At 46.3% G+C, this 24,253-nt stretch overlaps 1 long non-coding RNA gene across 2 annotated transcripts in view; it reads right to left on the reverse strand.

Moving 5' to 3' along the window:
* LOC140425740 (uncharacterized) overlaps window positions 1-24,253 on the reverse strand; it is a 63,738-nt gene that overhangs the window by 13,252 nt on the left and 26,233 nt on the right. For both annotated transcript variants that reach the window (XR_011947966.1, XR_011947967.1), the window contains exon 2: window positions 6,585-6,664. This is a non-coding gene — a long non-coding RNA (uncharacterized lncRNA). The remainder of the gene's footprint in view (window positions 1-6,584; window positions 6,665-24,253) is intronic.

The following is a 24,253-nucleotide window of genomic DNA, read 5'->3' on the forward strand; positions in this document are numbered from 1 at the left end:
GCCCTCTCAGTCTACTCTCCATCATCAGCAAAGTGATGGAAGGAATGATCAACAGTGTTATCAAGTGGCACTTACTCAAGAATAACCTTATTGGTTCAAACATGGACAAAAGAGCTGAATGCTAGAGGTAAGGTGAGAGTGACTGCCCTTGACGTCAAGGCAGCATTTGACCGAGTATGGCATCAAGGAGCCCGAGCTCAACTGAAGTCAATGGGAATCATGGGGAAAACTCTCCTCTGGTTGGAGTCATACCTAGCACAAAGGAAGATGGTTGTGGTGATTGGAGGTCAATCATCTCAGCTCCAGGACATCACTGCAGGAGTTCCTCAGGGTCGTATCCTAGGCCCAACCATCTTCAGTGTCTTCAGCAATGACCTCCTTTCCATTATAAGATTCGAAGTGGGGATGTTTGCAGATGACTGCACAATGTTCAGCACCATTCATGACGCCTCATGAAATGAAGCAGTCCATGTCCAAATGCAGCAAGACATGGACACATCCAGGCTTGGGCTGACAAGTGGCAAGTTACATTCACACAATACAAGTGCCAGGCAATGACATCTCCTACAAGAGAGGATCTAACCACCACCCCTGGACATTTAATGGCATTACCATCGCTGAATTCCCCACAATCAACTTCCTGGGGCTTACCATTGATCAGAAACTGAACTGGACTAGTCATATTAATACTGTGACTACCAGGGCAGGTCAAAGTCTAGGAATCCTATGCGGGCTAACTCACCTCCTGACCCCCCAAAGCCTGTCCACCATCTACAAGGCACAAGTCAGGAGTGTAATGGAATGCTCTCCACTTGCCTGGATGAGTGCAGCTCCAAAAACACTCAAGAAGTTCGACACCATCCAGGACAAAGCAGCCCACTTGATTGCTACCCCTTTCATAAACATTCAAACCCTCCACCACTGACGAACAGTGGCAGCCGTGGGTACCATCTACAAGATGCATTGCAGTAACTCACCAAGGTTCCTTAGGCAGCATCTTCCAAACCCATGGCCACTACCATCTAGAAGGACAAGAGTAGCAGATACCTGGGAACCCCATGACCTGGAGGTTCTCCTCCAAGTCACTCACCACCCTGACTTGGAAATATAGCGCCGCTCCTTCACTGTCGCTGGGGCAACACCCTGGAACTCCCTCCCTATCAGCACAATGGGTGTACCTGCACCTCAAGGACTGCAGCGGTTTAAGCAGGCAACTCACCACTGCCTTCTGAAGAGCACAGTACAAAGTCTTACAACACCAGGTTAAAGTCCAACAGGTTTGTTTCGATGTCACTAGCTTTTGGAGCGCTGCTCCTTCCTCAGGTGAATGAAGAGGTCTGTTCCAGAAACACATATATAGACAAATTCAAAGATGCCAAACAATGCTTGGAATGCGAGCATTAGCAGGTGATTAAATCTTTACAGATCCAGAGATGCTTCTGAAGAGCAACTAGGGATGGGCAAAAAATGCTGGCCTGACCAGCGACACCCACATCCCGTAAATGAATGAAGAATTTTAAAAATGTCAACCCAATCTTTCTGACCACCAAATCCATATCCCTTTCTGTATCCCCTCCAACAACCCTCAGAGCCCCTTCACATGGCTTTGTCGCACCCTCACCCTCCCACCCTTCTGGCTTCCACTGCCCCCTTTAACCATCACCTTCTCCTCAGTATGCCCCCCAGGAATCCCCCATTCACTCTACTCATCCTCTGAAAACCTTTCCCCTCAATAGTGCCAACCCCCCATGCCTGTCCACACATTCGGCAAGCCCCCATGTCCCTTCACACATGCTCAAGCAGCCCCCTGCCATCACCTGCAAACAAACATGGCACTTTCCACCCTCCCACTCTGCACCAGCTGACCCATTGAAAGACCCCTGCAGAATCTCTCTCTTTCCTCTACCAACCTCAACGTCCCCTGCCTTCCTCTGGGCCTGCACACCTGCTCCACTTCATTACTCTCCACACCACCAGCAACCCCCCCCCCCTCCCCCTCCCCCCGCATCCACAGGACAGACTATCGCTGCCCAGCAGTACCACCTGCAGATTGCTGCTCCATGAGCAACCACCTCCCGGATGTTGCTGCACATATATGAACCTTGTGGCTGAGGCTCCACCTGCCCACTGCTGCATATGATGTTCCAGGGTCCACTTGTTGGAGGCTTCCACCTTCTCCTCATCGCCACAGGCTTCCCCAGGCTTTCTTAACGTAAGTGCCAACATCTGCACAACTTGTTGGTCCATTCTGGAGTGGGGGCATGATCCAGACACCAATTGTTAAAGACTTAAAAAAAAAAAAAGATTTTCCATGTGAAAAACTCCGCACTTGTGGCGCGACACATTTGATTCATTGACCCCCTCCCCTCCTGCAAGTCATCTGAGACATTCTGTCAAGAGGACACTGCATTGAAGTGGCCCCACAGCAATTGCTCACAGTCAAGCCAGGAGAGTGGCAACCAAGAAGCCAGGTCCATGCTGGAAGCCATGAGGAGAGATGGGCATCTCTCTACCCACAGACAGGCAGGAGGCCATCTATTAGGGTCACAAACCCCGCATAGGTGACAGTGGCCAGATGTGGGTGTGCAATGCAGAAAGAAACTGAATGACCTCCTCCGTGCTGCCAGAGTATGTACCTCTTGTCTTCTCTCACCACTTTCCCTGTCAACACCTCACAGCACCAGGGACCTGGGTTGAAATCTGACCTTGGGTGACTGTCTCTGTGGAGTTTGCACGTTCTCCCCGTGTCTTTGTGGGTTTCCTCTGGATGCTCCGGTTTCCTCGCACAGTTTAAAGATGTGCAGGCTAGGTGGATTGGCCATGTTAAATTGATCCTTAGTGTCCAAAAGGTTAGCCATTGTTACTGGGTTATGGGTATGGGCTGGGGGATTGGGCCAAGATATGGTTTACTATCAGAAGGTTGGTGCAGACTCAATAGGCCGAATGGCCTCCTTCTGCAATGTAGTGATTCTATGAAATAGTTTTACAGCATAAATGTATTTGTTTAGAAAATGTCCCTTTAAAATTCACTTCCACCAGAATCAGCTGGCCTTGCTTTATAGACATATACATAGAATTTACAGTGCTGAAGGAGGCCATTCGGCCCATCGAGTCTGCACCAGCCCTTGGAAAGAGCACCCTACCCAAGCCCACACCTTCATCCTATCCCCTTAACCCAATAACCCCACTTAACCTTTTTGGACACTAGGGGCAATTTAGCATGGCCAATCCGCCTAATCCTCACATCTTTGGACTGTGGGAGGGAACTGGAGCACCCGGAGGAAACCCACGCAGACATGGGGAGAACGTGCAGACTCCGCATAGACAGTGACCCAAGCCGGGAATTGAACCTGGGACCCTGGAGCTGTGAAGCAACTGTGCTAACCACTATGCTACAGTGCTGCCCATTCATGTAAAGGTGGCTTAAAGTGGAAATGGTAATAATTTGGATTGTTCTCATTCATCCTTTCCAGTCTGTAAATATAATTGCATAGAAAGGATCTACCAGCAAAACCTGGGGGCAGCACGGTAGCATTGTGGATAGCACAATTGCTTCACAGCTCCAGGGTCCCAGGTTCGATTCCGGCTTGGGTCGCTGTCTGTGCGGAGTCTGCACGTTCACCCCGTGTTTGCGTGGGTTTCCTCCGGGTGCTCCGGTTTCCTCCCACAGACCAAAGATGTGCAGGTTAGGTGGATTGGCCATGCTAAATTGTCCTGTGTCCAAAATTGCCCTTAGTGTTGGGTGGGTTACTGGGTTATGGGGATAGGTTGGAGGTGTTGACCTTGGGTAGGGCGCTCTTTCCAAGAGCCGGTGCAGACTCGATGGGCCGAATGGCCTCCTTCTGCACTGTAAATTCTATGATAATCAACACAGAATATCGAGTTTTGATAGTCCATAATGGGAGATGCAGTGCTAAACTGTTAAATGCATGCACCAGGCGCCTCCTCGTGCATTAGAACCATAGAACCTTGGTGGAAGATTAACGGAAGCCGTGTTTAATAATCTACTTATGGTTATTGTCAAAGTCAAAGCAGCTGTTACAACCCACACGTAAGTCACAGGGTGTAGACCATTCAGTTCCCCATGTCCTCCACGGAATACAAATTTCCCCAGTAGTTGGGGCGGGGCTTCCCCTTTAACGAAGGATATTTAACGAGTATAAAAACCCCGGCCTGGATGCAGGTCGAGGAGGGAGACCCTTCGGGGAGGGAGAGCACAGAGAATAAACTAGTATTGTTGCATCCGGCCTAGATTCCATGTGTGTTCACTCTGCGCGGATTCTATAGCGGCCAATCAGGAAAACCCCATAGGAAATTCTCAGTGATGTAAATTGAGCTCCGGTGAGGGGCTCAACCCTGAATTCATCTGGTGAAGCCTAATTTACGGTGTATTGCAAATGATGAAGTTGTTAAAACGATTGAAGCCAAGTATGATTTATATTGGTTTGAATCTAAACAAAATCCTGTCAGAGCCCAGGAGATGCTATCAATCTTTAAGTAGGAAAAAGAAAATATATGAATCTTAGGCATTAGAGAAGATTGAAAGACATGTCCATCATTAGCAAATCCACCAATGGGGTAGTAGAATCATGAAGAAATGTATACAAATCTAAATATGTTAATTTTTCAACTAGATAAAGATTATTATGTGCACCACGTGCCTACCAATTCTCTCTCAGTCACTTTGCCCCAAAACGCAATGTAATCTCTATGGCCATATGGGACCACACTTCAACATTTTCCCAATTTTTGGTGAAAAATGCATTTCTTAAATGCAAAGTAAAGACACAAGCTATAATTTTATGAATGATGGCTTCCAGCACTTAACTTTACTCTTTGGGATTGCACATGGAGCTCTGGCACAAAGGTCAGCAATCCATACATGATTGGCAGCCACTTTTTCATCTGTAATGATTTGGTCAATACCTAGCTCTTACACATGCAGTAGACAATGACAGACAATGTAATTTTAGATAATGAGTACCAAATTATTGAAGAAAGTTAAATGCACTAATGCCAAATATTGTCTGAACAGCACCTGTGCAGATAGTGTAATGATATCCATTTATTATGACCCAACATTTATATCTTATGAAGGCACACAGCTTCTGGGTATCAACTTTCAAAGTTGTATGATTTTTCATCCTTCGTTTTGATGATTGACACCTTCAAAACTTCACAAATTTCCTCCATGATAATGGATGCCTACAAAAGCTTAAACCCCATGAGCGAAAGCTTCCTGTCGGATTATAGTAGAAATATGATGAACTTACTGAATGATTGCTAAAATTAACAGTGTATCTTCAAAGGTGTCAAAATTACTAATGGAAGCTGAGAAGATTTTACTTCAGCTATTGTCAAAAATTGAACTAAAAACAAACCTTAATTTGTTGGAACTTGCCTCTGTGAAGCAGATTCCATGTAACAACTTTGACAACAAGGCATTTTGTTCTGAACTGTTTTTAAAAATGAATTTTCTTTTTCATTGTGCATTTTTATAATGTAAAATTACAATAATTACATTCATAGTATAGAAAAAGAAACTAGAGAAGTTTACTATCATCCTTATAAAATAATTAGGAATTCATATTTCATCTGCAAATACAGTTGAATATAAAAAGAAAACCAAGTGCAAAAAATGTTCCAAGTCATAAGTAGCTAGAAACATGTAACCAAACAATGATGATAAATTAGAACTGCCCTCGCAGGTTGAAATTTAAAATAAAAAGGCCTGAATCTTGGTTTCCAAACATACTCTTTACTGTGGATGGGTCATAAAGATCTGGGAAAAGCTTTATTGTCATAAGTAGGCTTACATTAACACTGCAATGAAGTTACTGCAAAAAGCCCCCAGTCGCCACATTCCGGCACCTGTTCAGGTACACAGAGGGAGAATTCGAAATTTCCAATTCACCTAACAGCACGTCTTTCGGACTTGTGGGAGGAAACCGGAGCACCCAGAGGAAACCCACGCAGACACAGGGAGAAAGTGCAGACTCCACACAGTGACCCAAGCCGGGAATCGAACCTGGGAGCCTGGTGCTGTGAAGCAACAGAGCTAACCACTGTGCTACTGTGGGTTTGGGACAAGCTGGATGTGGGGTGCACTGAAGTTCCTCATGAACTCCTTGACATGGCCATTTTAACTCCCAGACTTCAATTAACAGTAACTGTACTATCTCCAGTTTTGATGTGACGACTGGGCTCTGAGTGCCTTCAATAGCTGGAAACCATGCTGTTCAAAACTAGTGAACATGCATTAATTATTTACATTTTACCAGGACTCCATTAGAATCTTCTGCTGTCAGGTTCCATGCATGCTGTTAGCATGATAGCCATTAACACTTTATATTACACCCACCTGAGGCCAATTAGAATAATACCACTGCCTTGTACCGTTGGCCATGTCATGGTAGGCCAAAAAAAATGGATCTCAAAGTTCAAGCCTAGTGCTGGGAGAGAGGTCTCCAAAAATGCTGTCAATGATAGGAAAGAGGCCAGCCATGGGAAGGTCTGTGGACTCATTGTGGGTTCAAGGTACACTCGTAAAGAGTCTTCGGAAATATAAAAAAATATATACTTACCTCATTACTAATTACCGCTCTGCTGCATCCTGCCAGATTTCTTTCCTTAGTTGATAGTGTGGAAATTATTTTTGCAATGCCTAAAATAGATGTGGCAGTCAGTCACTGAATCGTATTTTATTGTTATTGTCAGCCATTATAGACGACACTGGAAATGAACCTTCAATAAATTAAACAGGACATAGAGCACATTAATTTCCTCAATTTGTTCTATTTACACTATACATTTTCCTTCCTTTCCCTGAGATCTCAAGATAACTACTTAGGTACTGTTCTGTAGCTGTAATGTGTGAGAAAAGTGCAACAATATAAATTAAGAGGAAATTACTACAAGTGCATGCCGTAGTTATACAGGTCTCTAATCAGTAATCCGTCCATTCAGTAATTGTGCTGAAAATAGAATTTTGGGAAGTTGCAAGCACTGTCTATTATTTCTAGTCCTGTCAGTAATGTTGAATAGGTTCTGCCAATCTAAAAGTCAAGAGGTGAACATATTATAAAAAATAAGTGCTAATTTTTTTTAATACTTGCTGCCAGCAGGGAGTCTCACTCATCAGTCATAATTACTGAGAAATTGTGGGCTGTGACACCAATTTACCATCCATTAAGTTTGATAGATGGAAAATCATGGACCTTCACATTCACAGCTGTTCACAATCTATATTTTATTAGTCATTCATGGGACAGAGGGTTCGTTGGCAAGGCCAGAATTGAGTGCCCATCTCTAATTACCCCTGAAAAGGTGGTGGTGAGTTGCGTTCTTGAATTGCTGCAGTCCTTGAGGTGTAGGTACATCCACAGTGCTGCTAGGGAGGGAGTTATAACCCAGCAACAGTGAAGGAATGGTGATTTATTTCCAAGTCAGGATGGTGAGTGGTTTGGAAGTGAACGTTCAGGTGCTGGTGTTCCCGAGGATCTGCTGCCCTTATCTTTCTAGATGGTGGTGGGTCAATAACAATAAAATATGATTCAGCGACTGATAGACTGACTGCTACATCTGTTTCAGGCATCGCTAAAAGAATTTCCACAATATCAACTAAGGAAAGAAATCAGGCAGGATGCAGCAGAGTGGTAATTAGTAATGAGGTGAGTATAGATTTTTAAAAATATTTCCGAAGACTCTTGGCGAGTGCACCTTGGGCCCACAATGAGTCCACAGGCCTTCCCATGGCTGGCCTTTACTCTCCTATCATTGATGCATTTTTGGAGACCTCTCTTCCAGCACTAGGCTTGAACTTTGAGGTCCATTCTTTTTGGCCTACCATGACATGGCCATCGGTACAATGTATTACTGTCACACAAGGCAGTGGTATTATTCTAATTGGCCTCAGGTGGGTGTAATATAAAGGATTAATAGCTATCATGCTAATAGCACGCATGCACCATCTGTGATGTCAGATCACTGTAACTGGAACCTGAGAGCAGAAGGTTCAAATGGAGTCCTGCTAAATTGTAAATAATTAATCCATGTTCACTAGTTTTCAACAGCATGGGTCATGTGTTTGGAAGGTGCTGTCTACGGAGTCTTGGTGAGTTCCTGCAATGCATCTTATAGATGGTACACACTGCTGCTGCGCGTCAGTGATGGAGGAAGTGAATATTTGTGGGAGGGGGTGCCAATCAAGTGGGCTGCTGTGTCCTGGGTGGTGTCAAGCTCCTGGTGTATTGTTGGATCCACACTCATCCAGGTAAGTGGAGAATGTTCCATCACACTCTTGTGGAGAATATTCCATCACATTCTTGACTTGTGGATGGGCTTTGGGGAGTCAAGAGGTGAGTTACTCGCCACAGGATTCCTAGTCTCTGACTTTTTCTTTTTAAAAATTCATTTTTGTGGAATGTGGGCTTCGACAGCTAGACCAGCATTTGTTGCTCATCCTTAGTTGCTGTTGCCATATTATTCGTATTGCTATTCCAGTTCAGTTTCTGGTCAATTGTAACCCCAGGATGTTCACAGTGGGGGATTCAGCAGTGGTAATACTCGTGAATGTCAAGAGACAATGGTTAGATCCTCTCCTGTTGGAGATGGCCAATGCCTGCCACTTGTATGGCATGAATATTACTTGCCACTTGTCAGCTCAAGCCTGGATATTGCCCAGGTTTTGTTGCTTTTGGACATGGACTGCTTCATTTTTGAGGAGTCGTGAATGGTGGTGAAATTATGCAATTATCAGCAAGCATCCTCATGTCTGGCCTTCTGATGGAAGAAAGGTCATTGATGAAGCAGCTGAAGATGGTTTAGCCTAGGACACTACCCTGCGGAACTCCTGCAGTGATGTCCTTGAAGCTGAGGTGACTGTCCTCCAACAACCACAACCATCTTCCTTTGTGCCAGGCATATTATGACTGAGGCTATTGATTCTGGGACTTTGCAGGATTTTTCTTGTTATTTTGGTGATTGGATTCCATAATTGTTAATTAGGCCCATTCAATTTATAGTCAGAGAATGAGTCAATTTCGATAGTTATACGATTGTATAACATAAGCTTATTTTTAATGAAAATGACAAATCATTGATCTTCAAATCATTTCAATATCAGTTTCTTTTGCCAATTTCAATTTTCTATCCTCTTTGAAAAAAAAAATCCTGCTCAAATTGAGGATGTGAATGATATCAATGAAGAACGAGCACAGGAGTTACCGAGCTTCCAAAACAGATATATCCAGAAGATATCACAGAGTCCTCCAGTACACAACGAGGCTTTTTGGTCCATTGTGCCTGTGCTGACTCTTCAGAGCTACTCAATTAATCCCACTGTCCTACTCTTTTCCCCATATGTATGTTCAGTTTTATTTTCCAAGAGCATATCTAATTTCTGTTTGAAAGGTACTTTTGAGCCTGCTTCCACCACAATGCGTTCCATGTTGTAACTGATACATTATTAATACTCACTGTTTAGGTTAGATTTATTCAAAAACTGACAAGAAAAAGTGAAACATACTGGATGAGAAGCTCAATGACAATTCTTGGAAATTATGTTATTAAAAAACTGTTACAAAGCACATTTTATATTCCAATTTTAAATTATTCATTAGTCAGGTATTATGGGCAAGGGTTTAGAGAACCCCAAAGTGTATCATGGAGTTCACCTGACCCACAACTTTTAATAGATTTTGGTTAGGGGGAGCATGAGGGCCCACTCTACAGGTGTGATGCAACAGAGATCTGAAGTACTTTTAAAACAAAACAATGTTTATTCTATGAATCCAGTTAACATTTTATAAACACACAGTAAACATCTTAGCAACTATCAACTCAAATACTCCCCCCAAAGAATACAGTACTCTATATGTAACCATTCATCTTTCCTAGCAACATCCATAAGACAAATACCCTTTTTAACAAAGACAGCAAGTTTAAATTCTCTACTGAGAGCAGTTATCACTTTTAAATTAGCAAGTGATCTGAAGACATTCTTTTCATGCAGAGAGAGGTCAAAATTACACCTTGTTTGGCTGGATGCTGCTCCAACACTAAAAACAAAACTAAGCACACAGTAGCTGCCAGCTCAAAAACGAAAGTAAAAGCAGACAGACAGCGCAGCTCCACCCACACTCTGACATCACTGCAGCTATTTGATAAACACCCCTTTCTTAAAGGTATATCCACTACAGCTATTTGATAAACACCCATCTCTTAAAAGGTACTCTCACATGACACATGTTACTTGTCCCAAAGTAACCTCTATTCTGTCACAAATCGAATATCTTCCTTATATTTACTCACACGCCCTTGTTACTGTCAGAAATTATCCCAACATTATCACTCCTTTCTATTTTGCTCCTTCAAATGGAATTGTGTCAGCAAGAAGTAAGAAAACAAAGTCAGCAAATAACTTTATATATTGGGAGACAAAAGGGATTGAAAAAGGTAAAATTAAAAAATATTGAATACAAAAAGGATAACATTCAAATTAATAAGAATTAAAAGAAATGTAAGCGACAAAATGGATCAGTGAGACAAGCATCAACTGAGATTTATTCTTGAAATTTACAAAAGGGTGATGGCAGCTTGCTCCTGGTTGCATCTCTGGAGCTTGCACTGGAATAGCCTCATGTTGTCTCCCACGTGTTAGTGGCACAGCTGTCATAAGCAGAAGGCCCTCCTGAGTAGGGGAACCAGATATTGAGTATGCAGTACTATTTTGACAAATGACTAGCCTAGTACAGAATAACTTCAATCATTGTCACTCAACTGGGACCTGTTTCTGTCTCTCCTTTGCTCATTGTCATCAAGGAGCCTTGGAGGTTGCATCCATACAAACTGTGTTCATCTTCACTTTGTCCATGCCTTTGTCCCTCTTTTGACTGTCAGGGCCTGATCCCATTCTTAAAAAGCGGACAAAATGGACACATAAACCATTTACTGTAGCTAGCTGAGACTGAGCTGAATGATCCAAGCACATTGCTACTTACCTATTGCTCCATCAGCCTGCTTATCTTCTGCTGCCACTACTGCAATCTTTGATCAAATTGTTTCATTATAGATTGTATTCTAATTTAACAGCATTCCCCACATGTTGGGGGTGATTTTGAGCCTGCGTTAGTTGTGCGCAGGAGAAAATCAGAAAATGCAAGTCTTGCCGCCAAGATTGCGATTTCCAATTTTCAACCCCACTTGCCAATGAAGTAACATGTAAGGTCACGGGAGCCAGGAACCTAATTTTAATGCAGTAGCATGTCATTAGCGAACACTCACTCCGGTTTGTCCCCCCTCGCTGAATATTCAGCGGATGCCGGGGTCTCATCAGACTGGCGCCATTTACAACAGCTTTATAAAAACATGAACCTGGTGATCTCACCGCCGAAGGGGATATAGAAGGTGAAGGCTCAGATCGCCCTCAACTTCAAGTGACAGTCACAGAGTGGGCAACAGAGAGGACATGGCGGATCCAGAAAAGTTCAAGTCAGGGCCAGCTCCGGGGGTGGGGGGTATCACCATTTCAGGGGGAGAGATCGCTCACAAGCCTTACCTTCCCGACATTGTGGGGCGCCCTTTGGTTTAAAATGATCTGGTGGCTGGCACTTAGGATGTGCTTGTGTTGATATCGTCACTGAGGGAGTATCCTTCCAGAGTGAGAAAAATGGTTGGAAGGAGGTGACTGAAGAAGGTCAGCACTGGGGACAATAGTGAGGTTGATTGGGGTCCAGTGAGAGGCCAGGCTGAAAGGGCTGAATGGGGGACTCAGCAAAGGGGTGTTTCCCTGCCTCAGGAGGCCTGAAGACCCTTTCAATGTGGGGAGTATTACTGCTGTGAGATTTGAACCCAACATTCAGGCAGCAGTGTGAGAAGGGATAAGCTGCATGGAAAGCCAAGCGCACGATTATGGAGATTTGACTGTCAGGAATTAGTGCCAGGGTTACAGATGGAGGATCATTCAATTTGCAGCCCTTGTGAGCTGATGGAATGAGGATACCATCTAAATTTGAACCTGACGTGCTAACCTCAGTCTTCACACATATCAGGTAGGCTTCCTCGCCTACCATCGGAGGAAGCCAGTTGCCTGAAAAGCTCCCTAACGCTTCCCTGAAGAGTCACTTGTATGAATTATGTCAGAACAGCAATAGATCATAGAATTTACAGTGCAGAAGGAAGCCATTCGGCCCATCGAGTCTACACAGGCCCATCTGCACAGATCACCCGATCTAAGCCCACACCTCCACCCTATCCCCGTAACCCCATCTAACCTTTTTGGACACTAAGGGCAATTTCGCATGGCCAATCCACCTAACCTGCACATCTTTGGAATGTGGGAGGAAACTGAAGCACCCGGAGAAAACCCACGCAGACACAGGGAGAACGTGCAGACTCCGCACAGACAGTGATCGAACCTGGGAGCCTGGAGCTGTGCAGCAACTTTGCTAACCACTGTCCTACTGTTAGTGCTATCATGTCACTCTGTGCTGGAGAATACATGAGTACGTCACAGATTGGAGCCAAGATCTTAACCCAACGGAAGCGTTGACCAACTGGCCAAATTCGCCATCAACGGGTCCAGTGATCGAAGAGATCATCCGTCCCGATTGTATGCCCGTTTACCGCGGCTATATTCATGATTGGGTTTTCCTGGAGAGGGAGCATACTATGTCCACCTTCACCCTGGAGACCTTCCATGCCCGTTGGGTCCCGGAGGGCCTGGGATGCCTTTTTGAACCCTTGAATCACATTTTGGTTTGCTGTTTAAAAAGTTTATTTGTTATTCGCTTTTTGTTTAAGGCAGTTCCCCTTTAAGTTACTGTCCCTTTAATTTGCCTCAGTTTATTTTATTTAATTTACTTGGTTATTTGTGTTCATCAAAATAGTTGGAAGTGTTGACCCCAAGCATAGACTCCAATGCCCAAAATAACATCTACATGAGAGAGATACACCAATGTGGATCCTTATGCAAGGCATTTTAATGAAGTCTCTCATCGCTGACCATGTTTAAGATCATGATGGGGAGCATCGTTGAGGTCATCTTCTTGCGGCACTGTTGCCCAGTCCTCTTCTGCAGTGAGCTGGCACACACTAAGGCTGCCAATGCCTCCCAGGCAGGGATGGTGACCTTGGTGGAAGGAAATCTGTAAAAATGCGGGTATAGGACGTCCGGCTTCTGCTGCACATCATCCAGGAGTTTGGTTAGGGCTCCCTCTGGGATTCTTGGTGCTGGCTTCGTGGCAGCCATTCCCCAACTAGATCTGGAGCAGTGTTGGAGAGTACTTGGAAGGCGCATATATGGAGAGCCCCACTGATTGCAGAGATTAAGTTGTCCTGGCCGAATGAATCAGTGGCGGCCCACTGTTTTTTTTTAATAAATATTTTATTAAAAATTTTTGGTCAACCAACACAGTACATTGTGCATCCTTTACACAATATTATAACAACACAAATAACAATGACCTATTTTATAAACAAAAAATGAATAAATAATAAATAACAAAAATGAAAACTAACCCTAATTGGCAACTGCCTTATCACAAGTAACACTCTCCAAAAATATAATTTAACAGTCCAATATATAATTATCTGTTGCAACGACCTATACATATTATACAGTATATATTAACAACCCTGAGAGTCCTTCTGGTTCCTCCTCCCCCCCCTCCCCCCCCACCCCCTCCCCCCCCCTCCCCCCCACCCCCTCCCCCCCCCACCCCCCCCCCACCCCCCTCCCCCCCCACCCCCCCCCACCCCCCTCCCCCCCCCACCCCCCCCCCACCCCCCTCCCCCCCCCCCACCCCCCCCCACCCCCCCACCCCCCCCACCCCCCTCCCCCCCCCACCCCCCCCACCCCCCTCCCCCCCCCCACCCCCCTCCCCACCCCCCCCCCACCCCCCTCCCCCTCCCCCCCCCACCCCCCCCCTACAGGACGCCCTCTCTAATCTCTTCCACGCCACTCCCTCCTCCTCTCCCATCCACTTACTCACCATTGAAATATTAGCGGCCCAATAATACTCACTTAGGCTCGGTAGTGCCAGCCCCCCCCTATCTCTGCTACGCTGTAAGAATCCCTTCCTCACTCTCGGGGTCTTCCCGTCCCACACAAAACCCATGATGCTCTTTTCAATCCTTTTAAAAAAAGGCTTTGTGATCACCACCGGGAGGCACTGAAACACAAAGAGGAATCTCGGGAGGACCACCATCTTAATCGCCTGCACCCTCCCTGCCAGTGACAGGGATACCATATCCCATCTCTTGAAATCCTCCTCCATTTGTTCCACCAACCGCGTTAAATTTAACCTATGCAATGTGCCCCAATTCTTGGCTATCTGGATCCCAGGTAACGAAAGTCCCTTGTTACCTTCCTCAACGGTAGGTCCTCTATTTCTCTACTCTGCTCCCCTGGATGCACCACAAACAACTCACTTTTCCCCATGTTCAATTTATACCCTGAAAAATCCCCAAACTCCCCAAGTATCCGCATTATTTCTGGCATTCCCTCCGCCGGGTCTGCCACGTATAGTAGCAAATCGTCCGCATACAAAGATACCCGGTGTTCTTCTCCTCCTCTAAGTACTCCCCTCCATATCTTGGAACCCCTCAACGCTATCGCCAGGGGCTCAATCGCCAGTGCAAACAATAATGGGGACAGAGGGCATCCCTGCCTTGTCCCTCTATGGAGCCGAAAATATGCAGATCCCCGTCCATTCGTGACCACGCTCGCCATCGGGGCCCTATACAACAGCTGCACCCATCTAACATACCCCTCTCCAAAACCAAATCTCCTCAACACCTCCCACAAATAATCCCACTCCACTCTATCAAATGCTTTCTCGGCATCCATCCCCACTACTATCTCCGTTTCCCCCTCTGGTGGGGCCATCATCATTACCCCTAACAGCCTCCGTATATTCGTGTTCAGCTGTCTCCCCTTCACAAACCTAGTTTGGTCCTCGTGGACCACCCCCGGGACACATTCCTCTATTCTCATTGCCATTACCTTGGCCAGGATCTTGGCATCTACATTCAGGGGGGAAATAGGTCCCGCTACAATGCGCTACAATGCGAGTCCTTTTCCTTCTTTAAGAGAAGCGATATCGTTGCTTCAGACATAGTCGGCGGCAGTTGTCCCCTTTCTTTTGCCTCATTAAAGGTCCTCGTCAATATCGGGGCGAGCAAGTCCACATATTTTCTATAGAATTCGACTGGGAATCCATCCGGTCCCGGGGCCTTTCCCGCCTGCATGCTCCTAATTCCTTTCACCACTTCTTCTATCTCGATCTGTGCTCCCAGTCCCACCCTTTCCTGCTCTTCCACCTTGGGAAATTCCAGCTGATCCAAGAAGCCCATCATTCTCTCCCTCCCATCCGGGGGTTGAGCTTCATATAATTTTTTATAAAATGTCTTGAACACTCCATTCACTCTCTCCGCTCCCCGCTCCATCTCTCCTTCCTCATCCCTCACTCCCCCTATTTCCCTCGCTGCTCCCCTTTTCCTCAATTGGTGTGCCAGCAACCTGCTCGCCTTCTCCCCATATTCGTACTGTACACCCTGTGCCTTCCTCCATTGTGCCTCTGCAGTGCCCGTAGTCAGCAAGTCAAATTCTACATGTAGCCTTTGCCTTTCCCTGTATAGTCCCTCCTCCGGTGCTTCCGCATATTGTCTGTCCACCCTCAAAAGTTCTTGCAGCAACCGCTCCCGTTCCTTACTCTCCTGCTTCCCTTTATGTGCCCTTATTGATATCAGCTCCCCTCTAACCACCGCCTTCAGCGCCTCCCAGACCACTCCCACCTGGACCTCCCCATTATCATTCAGTTCCAAGTACTTTTCAATGCACCCCCTCACCCTTAGACACACACCCTCATCTGCCATTAGTCCCATGTCCATTCTCCAGGGTGGGCGCCCTCCTGTTTCCTCCCCTATCTCCAAGTCTACCCAGTGTGGAGCGTGATCCGAAATGGCTATAGCCGTATACTCCGTTCCCCTCACCTTCGGGATCAACGCCCTTCCCAGCACAAAAAAATCTATTCGCGAGTAGACTTTATGGACATAGGAGAAAAACGAGAACTCCTTACTCCTAGGTCTGCTAAATCTCCACGGGTCTACACCTCCCATCTGCTCCATAAAATCTTTCAGAACCTTGGCTGCTGCCGGCCTCCTTCCAGTCCTGGACTTCGACCTATCCAGCCCTGGTTCCAACACCGTATTAAAATCTCCCCCCATTATCAGCTTTCCCATCTCTAGGTCCGGAATGCGTCCTAGCATCCGCCTCATAAAATTGGCATCATCCCAGTTCGGGGCATATACGTTTACCAAAACCACCGTCTCCCCCTGTAGTTTGCCACTCACCATCACGTATCTGCCCCCGTTATCCACCACTATAGTCTTTGCCTCGAACATTACCCACTTCCCCACTAATATAGCCACCCCCCTGTTTTTCGCATCTAGCCCCGAATGGAACACCTGCCCCACCCATCCTTTGCGTAGCCTAACCTGGTCTATCAGTATCAGGTGCGTTTCCTGTAACATAACCACATCTGCCTTAAGTTTCTTAAGGTGTGCGAGTACCCGTGCCCTCTTTATCGGCCCGTTCAGCCCTCTCACGTTCCACGTGATCAGCCGGGTTGGGGGGCTTCCTCCCCCCCCCCCCCCCTTGTCGATTAGCCATCCCCTTTTTCCAGCTCCTCACCCGGTTCCCACGCAGCTGTATCTCCCCCAGGCGGTGCCCCCCCGCCCATCCCCTCCCATACCAGCTCCCCCCTCTCCCCAGCAGCAGCAACCCAGTAATTCCCCCCTCCCCCCCCCCCCCCGCTAGATCCCCCGCTAGCGTAATTACTCCCCCCATGTTGCTCCCAAAAGTCAGCAAACTCTGACCGACCTCGGCTTCCCCCCGTGACCTCGGCTCGCCCCGTGCGACGCCCCCTCCTTCCTGCTTCTCTATTCCCGCCATGATTATCATAGCGCGGGAACCAAGCCCGCGCTTCTCCCTTGGCCCCGCCCCCAATGGCCAACGCCCCATCTCCTCCACCTCCCCCCCTCACCACCTGTGGAAGAGAGAAAAGTTACCACATCGCAGGATTAGTACATAAAACTCCTCTTTCCCCCCTTTTTAACCCCCCTCTTGGCCCCCACATTCGCCCCACCACTTTGTTCAAACGTTCTTTTTAATAACCCGCTCATTCCAGTTTTTCTTCCACAATAAAAGTCCACGCTTCATCCGCCGTCTCAAAGTAGTGGTGCCTCCCTCGATATGTGACCCACAGTCTTGCCAGTTGCAGCATTCCAAATTTTATCTTCTTTTTATGAAGCACCGCCTTGGCCCGATTAAAGCTCGCCCTCCTTCTCGCCACCTCCGCACTCCAGTCTTGATAAACGCGGATCACCGCGTTCTCCCATTTACTGCTCCGAGTTTTCTTTGCCCATCTAAGGACCATTTCTCTATCCTTAAAACGGAGGAATCTCACCACTATGGCTCTGGGAATTTCTCATGCTCTCGGTCCTCGCGCCATCACTCGGTATGCTCCCTCCACCTCCAATGGACCCGCCGGGGCTTCCGCTCCCATTAACGAGTGCAGCATCGTGCTCACATATGCCCCGACTTCCGCTCCCTCCGCACCTTCAGGAAGACCAAGAATCCTCAGGTTGTTCCTCCTTGCGTTGTTCTCCAGTGCCTCCAACCTTTCCACACATCGTTTCTGATGTGCCTCATGCGTCTCCGTCTTCACCACCAGGCCCTGTATGTCGTCCTCATTCTTGGCTGCCTTTGCCTTCACGACCTGAAGCTCCCGCTCCTGGGTCTTTTGTTCCTCCTTTAGCCCTTCGATCGCCTGTAGTATCGGGGCCAACAGCTCTTTCTTCATTTCCTTTTTGAGCTCTTCCACACAGCATTTCAAGAACTCTTGTTGTTCAGGGCCCCATGTTAAACTGCCACCTTCCGACGCCATCTTGGTTTTTGCTTGCCTTCCTTGCCGCTGTTCTAAAGGATCCACTGCAATCCGGCCACTTTCTCCTCCTTTTTTCATCCGTATCCAGGGGGGATTCCCTTCTGGTTTACCGCACAGTGTTTTTAGCCGTCAAAATTGCCGTTGGGGCTCCTATCAAGAGCCCAAAAGTCCGTTTCACCGGGAGCTGCCGAAACGTGCGACTCAGCTGGTCATCGCCGCACCCGGAAGTCCGGCGGCCCACTTTTTAATGAGGCTCATTATTCCATACGATTTCCCACTGCCAGCACGGGTGGAATTCTCTGGTTTTCTCGCTGGTACCGACATTTTGAAAAAAATATGTTTAAGATTCTGCCTGTCTTTTCCATTTTACTTGAGATTAACACCAGTGGGATACCCCGATGGATATGAAAATGAGCTAGCCAACAAAAATTAATTCAGCTCTTCAGAGTAACGCATATCTCATTGGTGAAAATTTCCCTCTTGAATTTCAGTGTTAATATCCCCTTGGAGACTGATAGCTTTTAAAAACAAGAAATTCAAACTTGCAATTCATAAATGAAAGGATGACACAACAATATTTCACCAGTTAAACCTTTTACTATGGCCACAATTCTCCGGCTGTTCGCTGGTGGTGGGATTGCCTGGTCCTGCTGGCAGCACACAGCTGCCCATGGGTTTCCTAGCAGCACGGCGTGGCTTTCATGGGAATTCCCATTGACAGCAGCAGGAGCACAGAATGCCGCCACCAGCAAACAGCATGCCTGCTCCACCACCACGGGACACGTGGTTGGGAGGCAGGAGAATCCTGCCCTATGACAATGAGACTAAAATCACAGTTGATGAAACCTTATTTTTGGCGGCAAATTATATTTTAAGCTACAGAACAGAACTTTCTCCTTTTACTTTTAACACCACCAAAAACTTAATTCACAGGTATACTTCACATTGTCCCTTAAGTAACCATTCAATTTTCCCTATCCCAGCAAAAAGTGATTCTTAAATCCTGGCAGTTTAGTTCTGATCCTGCCCTCTCCCAACTTGGCAACGTTTAACACCAGGACTGTCTTTTGTGGTGAGGATTTTTCCCTGGAGATTCTCCTCTGACACAAGCTAAGTAAATCTTCCATCCTCACAAATTTAGTCTATTCTCTACCTGTTCACTCTCACTGTCTCTTACTAGTCCAGTATTGTCCATTGCTTTCCATGGGCTGAGGGCACAACAGCAATATCAACTTTAAAATATTAACATATGGCTAGTGGTTTTTTGTCGTGTCACACATAGAAAATAACTGGACCCAGGAAGAGAAGCCGAAGAGGAAAGGAGGGGGATAGTGAATTGAGGGGAAGGAGAAGAGGGAGTGATGGCTAGAAGGGAAGAAGAGGTATAATTAAGGAGAGGGAGAGGGGGGAGGTAAGGAAAGATAAAAAGATGGGAGGAAAAAAAAGAATGGATTGAGGAAAGCACAAAGTGGAAGGGGAGAAGGATAGGGGACTGGAAGGTCGACAGAAAGAGGGAGTGAAGGAATCACAGAATTGTTATGGTGCAGAAGGGGGCCACTCGGCCCATCATATCTGCACCGACTCTTCAAATGAGAATTATGTCTTTGTGCCATTCTCCTGCCTGTGACTCAATGTGTTGAGGAGAAACAATGGAAAACATGGTGATGGGTGCAAGAGCTGTCAGATGATGATCCTCAGTGTAGGAGGGGAAGGTAAAGGACAATGGTAAAAGAACAGGAAATGGAGGCCTGTTCATTGCAGGAAGGATGTTTTTTTGAATAATTTTCAGTCGGAGGAGAAAGCTGATATACTAGTTCTTGCGATTCTGCTCAACGGGAAGAAGGGATTCACTTTTCCACATTTCATGTCAGTGTCATCATTTGATAATGTGCTGTGTTCAATTTATTACTCAGTTTGATGTGGACAGGCGGCGATAACTGAAATGCTGTTTGATGCAAGAGAATTTCACTTGATTTCCTGGCCACCAGAACCTTTGTGCTATCAAATAGTTCCTGACCTCTTTGTGATGTACTGACCCTCCTTCTTCTGCTTTGTGCTCACTTGTAGCTAAATCGTGATATTCCACAAGCGTTTACTCAAGGGATAAATTGCTGGAAATGTCTTCAAAGTTTTCAGGATTTTTTTTATTCGTTCACATGACGAGAGAATTGTTGGCAAGGCCAGGATTTATTGCCTATCCCTAATTGCCCTTGAGAAAGTGGTGATGATTCGCCTATTTGAACCACGGCAGTCCATGTGGTGCAGAATTAAAAGGCGAATGATGACCATGAAACCATTGTCAATTGTCATAAAACCCCATCTGCTTCACTAATGTCCTTCAGGGAGGAAAATCTGCCATCCTTATCTGGTTTGGCCCACATGTGACTCCAGACCCACAACAATGCAATTGATGCTTAAATGCCCTTTGAAATGGCCTAGCAAAACACCGAGTTCAAGAGTAATTAGGAACGGGCAATAAAATTGGCCAGCCAGTGTTGTCAACATCCCATGAATGAAATTTTAAAAAATGAATTTCAGGATTTTGACCCAGCAAGAGTGAAGGAACTGCGATATATTTTCAAGTCAGGATGGTGAATGGCTTGGAGGGGAACTTGCAGTTGATGATGCTCCCATCTGCTGACCATGTTCTTTTAGATGGCAGAGGTTGCGGGTTTGGAAGGAGCCTTTGGGAGTTGCTGAGATCTGTCTTGTAGAAGGTTCGCACTGCTGCCATTATGTGCTGCTGGTGGGGGAGCGAATGTTTGAGATGGTGGATATGTTGTCAATCAAGCAGGCGGCTTTGTCTTGCATGGAGTCAAGTTTCTGGAATGTTGGTGGAGTTGCAGTCATGTGTGGTTATCTTATCAGGAATGTTTCAGCGGGTTGGACCTATACACATTGGTGTTTAAAAGAATGAAAGGCGATATCACTGAATCGCAACATTCCGAAGGGGCTTGACAAGGTAAGTGCTGAGAGGATGTTTCTCCTTGTGGGGAATCTAAAACTAGCAGACCTATTTTAGAAATAAGGGATTTAAGACTGAGATAAAGAGGACTTTTCTCTTTCAGAAGATCATTAGTCTTTGACATTCTCTTCCACAGAGAGCAGTGAGGCTTGATCATTGAATCTATCCAAGGCTGACTTTGCCAGATTTTTGGTCTGTAAAGGAGTTACAGGTCTGTGGCAGGGAAGTAGGAAAGTGGAGATAAGGTCATTATCAAATTAGCTATGAGAATGGTGGAGCTTGTTCAAGGGCCAAATGGCCTACACCTATTCTTATTTCTTATGACATCATGGTTTTATGATCAGGCAAGTAGGAAGTACTCCAACACACTCCTGACTTGTACCTTTTAGGCAATGGAATGGGCAAGGGAGTTAGGAAGTAACTTACTCATCACAGAATACTCAGCCTCTGGACTGCTTTTGTAATTGGTCCAGTTATTTCTCAGGTCAATGGTAACTCCCTCAAGGATGTTGATCGTGGGAATTCAGTGATGATGTCACAGAATGTCAAGGGGTGGTGGTTAGATTCTCTCTTGTTGGAGGTGGTCATTCCCTGGAACTTTTGTTGTTAATTGCTACTTAGCAGCCCCATCCTGAATGTTGCCCGGACCTTGCTGCATTGAGGCACACATGGCGGGATTCTCCGACCCCGTGCCGGGTCGGAGAATCGCCGGCGGGCCACGCGAATCATGCCACGCCGCCCCGATGCCGGCACGCGATTCTCCTCAGAGCGGAGAATCGGCGCCATTGGTGCCAGCGTGGTTCGCGCGGCGCCAGTCGCAGGCCGCCTTATGCGGCTGCCCGCTGATTCTCCGGCCCTGATGGGCCGAGCGGCCGTAAGAAAAAAAATGGGTCCCGCCGGTGCCATTCTAACCTGCTCTGAGCCGGTGGGACCTCAGCGTTGAAGATTCGGGTGGCGGCCTGTGGGGGGCGGGGGGGGGGGGTGAGATCTGACCCCGGGGGGGACCTCCAATGTGGCCTGGCCCGCAATCGGCGCCCAGCGATCAGCCGGCCTGCATTTCTGGCTGGGGGCCTCCTTTACTACACACCGGCCCCTGTAGCCCTGCGCCATATTGCGTCGGGGCCGGCGCTTTGAAGGAGGCCACTGTGCATGCGCGTATCGGCGACGGTGCCACTGCGCATGTCCGCGTTGGCGCCGGTGCCACTGCGCATGCACGGCACACAGTTCACGCCAGGATCGGCAGCTGGAGTGGCGTGAACCGCTCCAGCGCCATGCTGGCCCCCTGTAGGGGCCAGAATTACTGCTAGCAGCAGCCCATTCACGCCATCGTAAAACGCGATGGTATTTACGACGGCATGGGCACTCTGCCGCAAGATGGGAGAATCCCACCCAGAGTGCCTCATTATCTGAGGAGTTGAGAATGGAACTGAACATAACAATAAATGGAAACCATTTGCATTTCTGACCATTTGACAGGGGGAATGTCATTAATGAAGCAGCTGAAGATATTTGGCCCAGTGTTATGTACATGGAAATATATTCTTGCTGGTTCTGCATCACATGATATGTAGTGATGTCAGCAGACTGTTTGCATGGACTTTGGGCAGATCACCATATTGATCGTATGAGCAACACCCTTTGTAAACCTCTCATCATGTTTTACAAGAACCCAGAGTGTGGTCACCTCCATATCTTTTCTCTTTGCGACAGCAAAGTAATATAACAGGATCAAAAACTGGTGATGTGGATTGAGACAGAAAATTCACTTGAATGAACGTTTTCATCAACTAATTGTGGGATGGCTTTGGGAGCAACAGTAGATTCTAGAGACCAGACTTGCACACACACACACAAACATCAGGTGAAGCACTGCCGCCGATGTGAAGGTTGAACAAAAGTTTCAACAGGAATTGTGAGTCAGAAGACCAACAGTGGGGGAAGACTTGCTTGTGTTGAAGTGAGTGTGGTCTGGGCTGCAGGGACATGTTGGAACTACACTGACTGCAGCGCACAGGGATTTCAAAGTGTACCGACTCTACATGGTCCACTATTTGGGCAAAAAGCCAAAATATATTCAAGCAGAAAAAGGAAATATTTCCTTGTTGTTTGTTCAAGGGATTGCTTGTAACAGATTTTCCAACACAGTCAGAATGGAGGAAGCATAGACTCAAAGAGCCGAGTTTCAAATAATGGCAGGGAAAAGAGGCGCGCCATGGGTGCGTTCGATGAGGATTATGAAACATGGAATTCATATGAAGAAAGATTCTAATTGTTTTTAACACCTGTTACTACACCCTGAGCTAGTTCACAGTCAATACTAGCTCCACATTCCCCGAAGTCACAACACAAGTGAATTCACCAATAATTCTTGTAAAAATACCCAAAGTCTTTGGCCCTTAGCTGCCGAATAACTATGTCACCAGGTTTGTAAGTTTAAACACAGGTACTGTTCATTTATAACAAGAACTATCATGAAAAAATGCAGTAAATACATCTGGTTAACTATCATCTAACCCTTAATTCCCACTTTAACTGGCCCACCCTCCAGTCACATACAAGACAGACAAACACAAAGGGGGAAAGGGGTGAAAAATAACAAGGATGAAAATATTTGCGTCTGATGGTGGTTCTTTCAGAACACTTTCTTCACAGCAAGATTGCAGATTAGATTTTCAGCCGGTAATGGTCTTCTTTGACACGTGACTGCAATCATTGTGCCGTGTAAAGGTATACCATCTTTGGCAACTAAGAGATTTCAAAGATGTTCATTGCCATTGTCAGCAGACACTTACAATACCCAATATCACAAGTAAGAGCAGCATGCAAATACTGATGCTTTATCATGATGCCATTTTTAGTCAAGCGTAACCCAGGAGAAATTTTTGTTAATATTTTGTATTTCTCGCTCGTGGACAGTGTACCTGTGACTCCATCTCCAGTTCAAAGATACATAATAACAAATCCAGTGATGGGGAATATGAAGGAATTTGTCCAAAAGGCTCCAAAAAGACATTGATAAGAAAAATCCAGACATCAAGCCCTGCATCCCATGAAGACGAGAGTTGACAGTACAGAATGAGTCCTATTTGTGGGGAATCTATGTTATTATTCCTCTGTGCTTACGTAGAAGAGTACTTGACCAACTGCATGAGGAACATCCTGGTGTGGTGAGGATGAAGGAAATGGCACAGTTATTTTTAGTGGCCAGGATTAGATGCTCACATTGAAGAGAAAGTAGGGCAATGTCAATCCTGCGCAAAAACGAAGGAACACACCACTATTATATCTGTGGAAATGGCAGACAGCCATGGCAGAGAATACACATCGATGAAGCTGGTCC

Source organism: Scyliorhinus torazame, chromosome 6 (assembly GCF_047496885.1).
Source record: "Scyliorhinus torazame isolate Kashiwa2021f chromosome 6, sScyTor2.1, whole genome shotgun sequence".
NCBI lineage: Eukaryota > Metazoa > Chordata > Chondrichthyes > Carcharhiniformes > Scyliorhinidae > Scyliorhinus > Scyliorhinus torazame.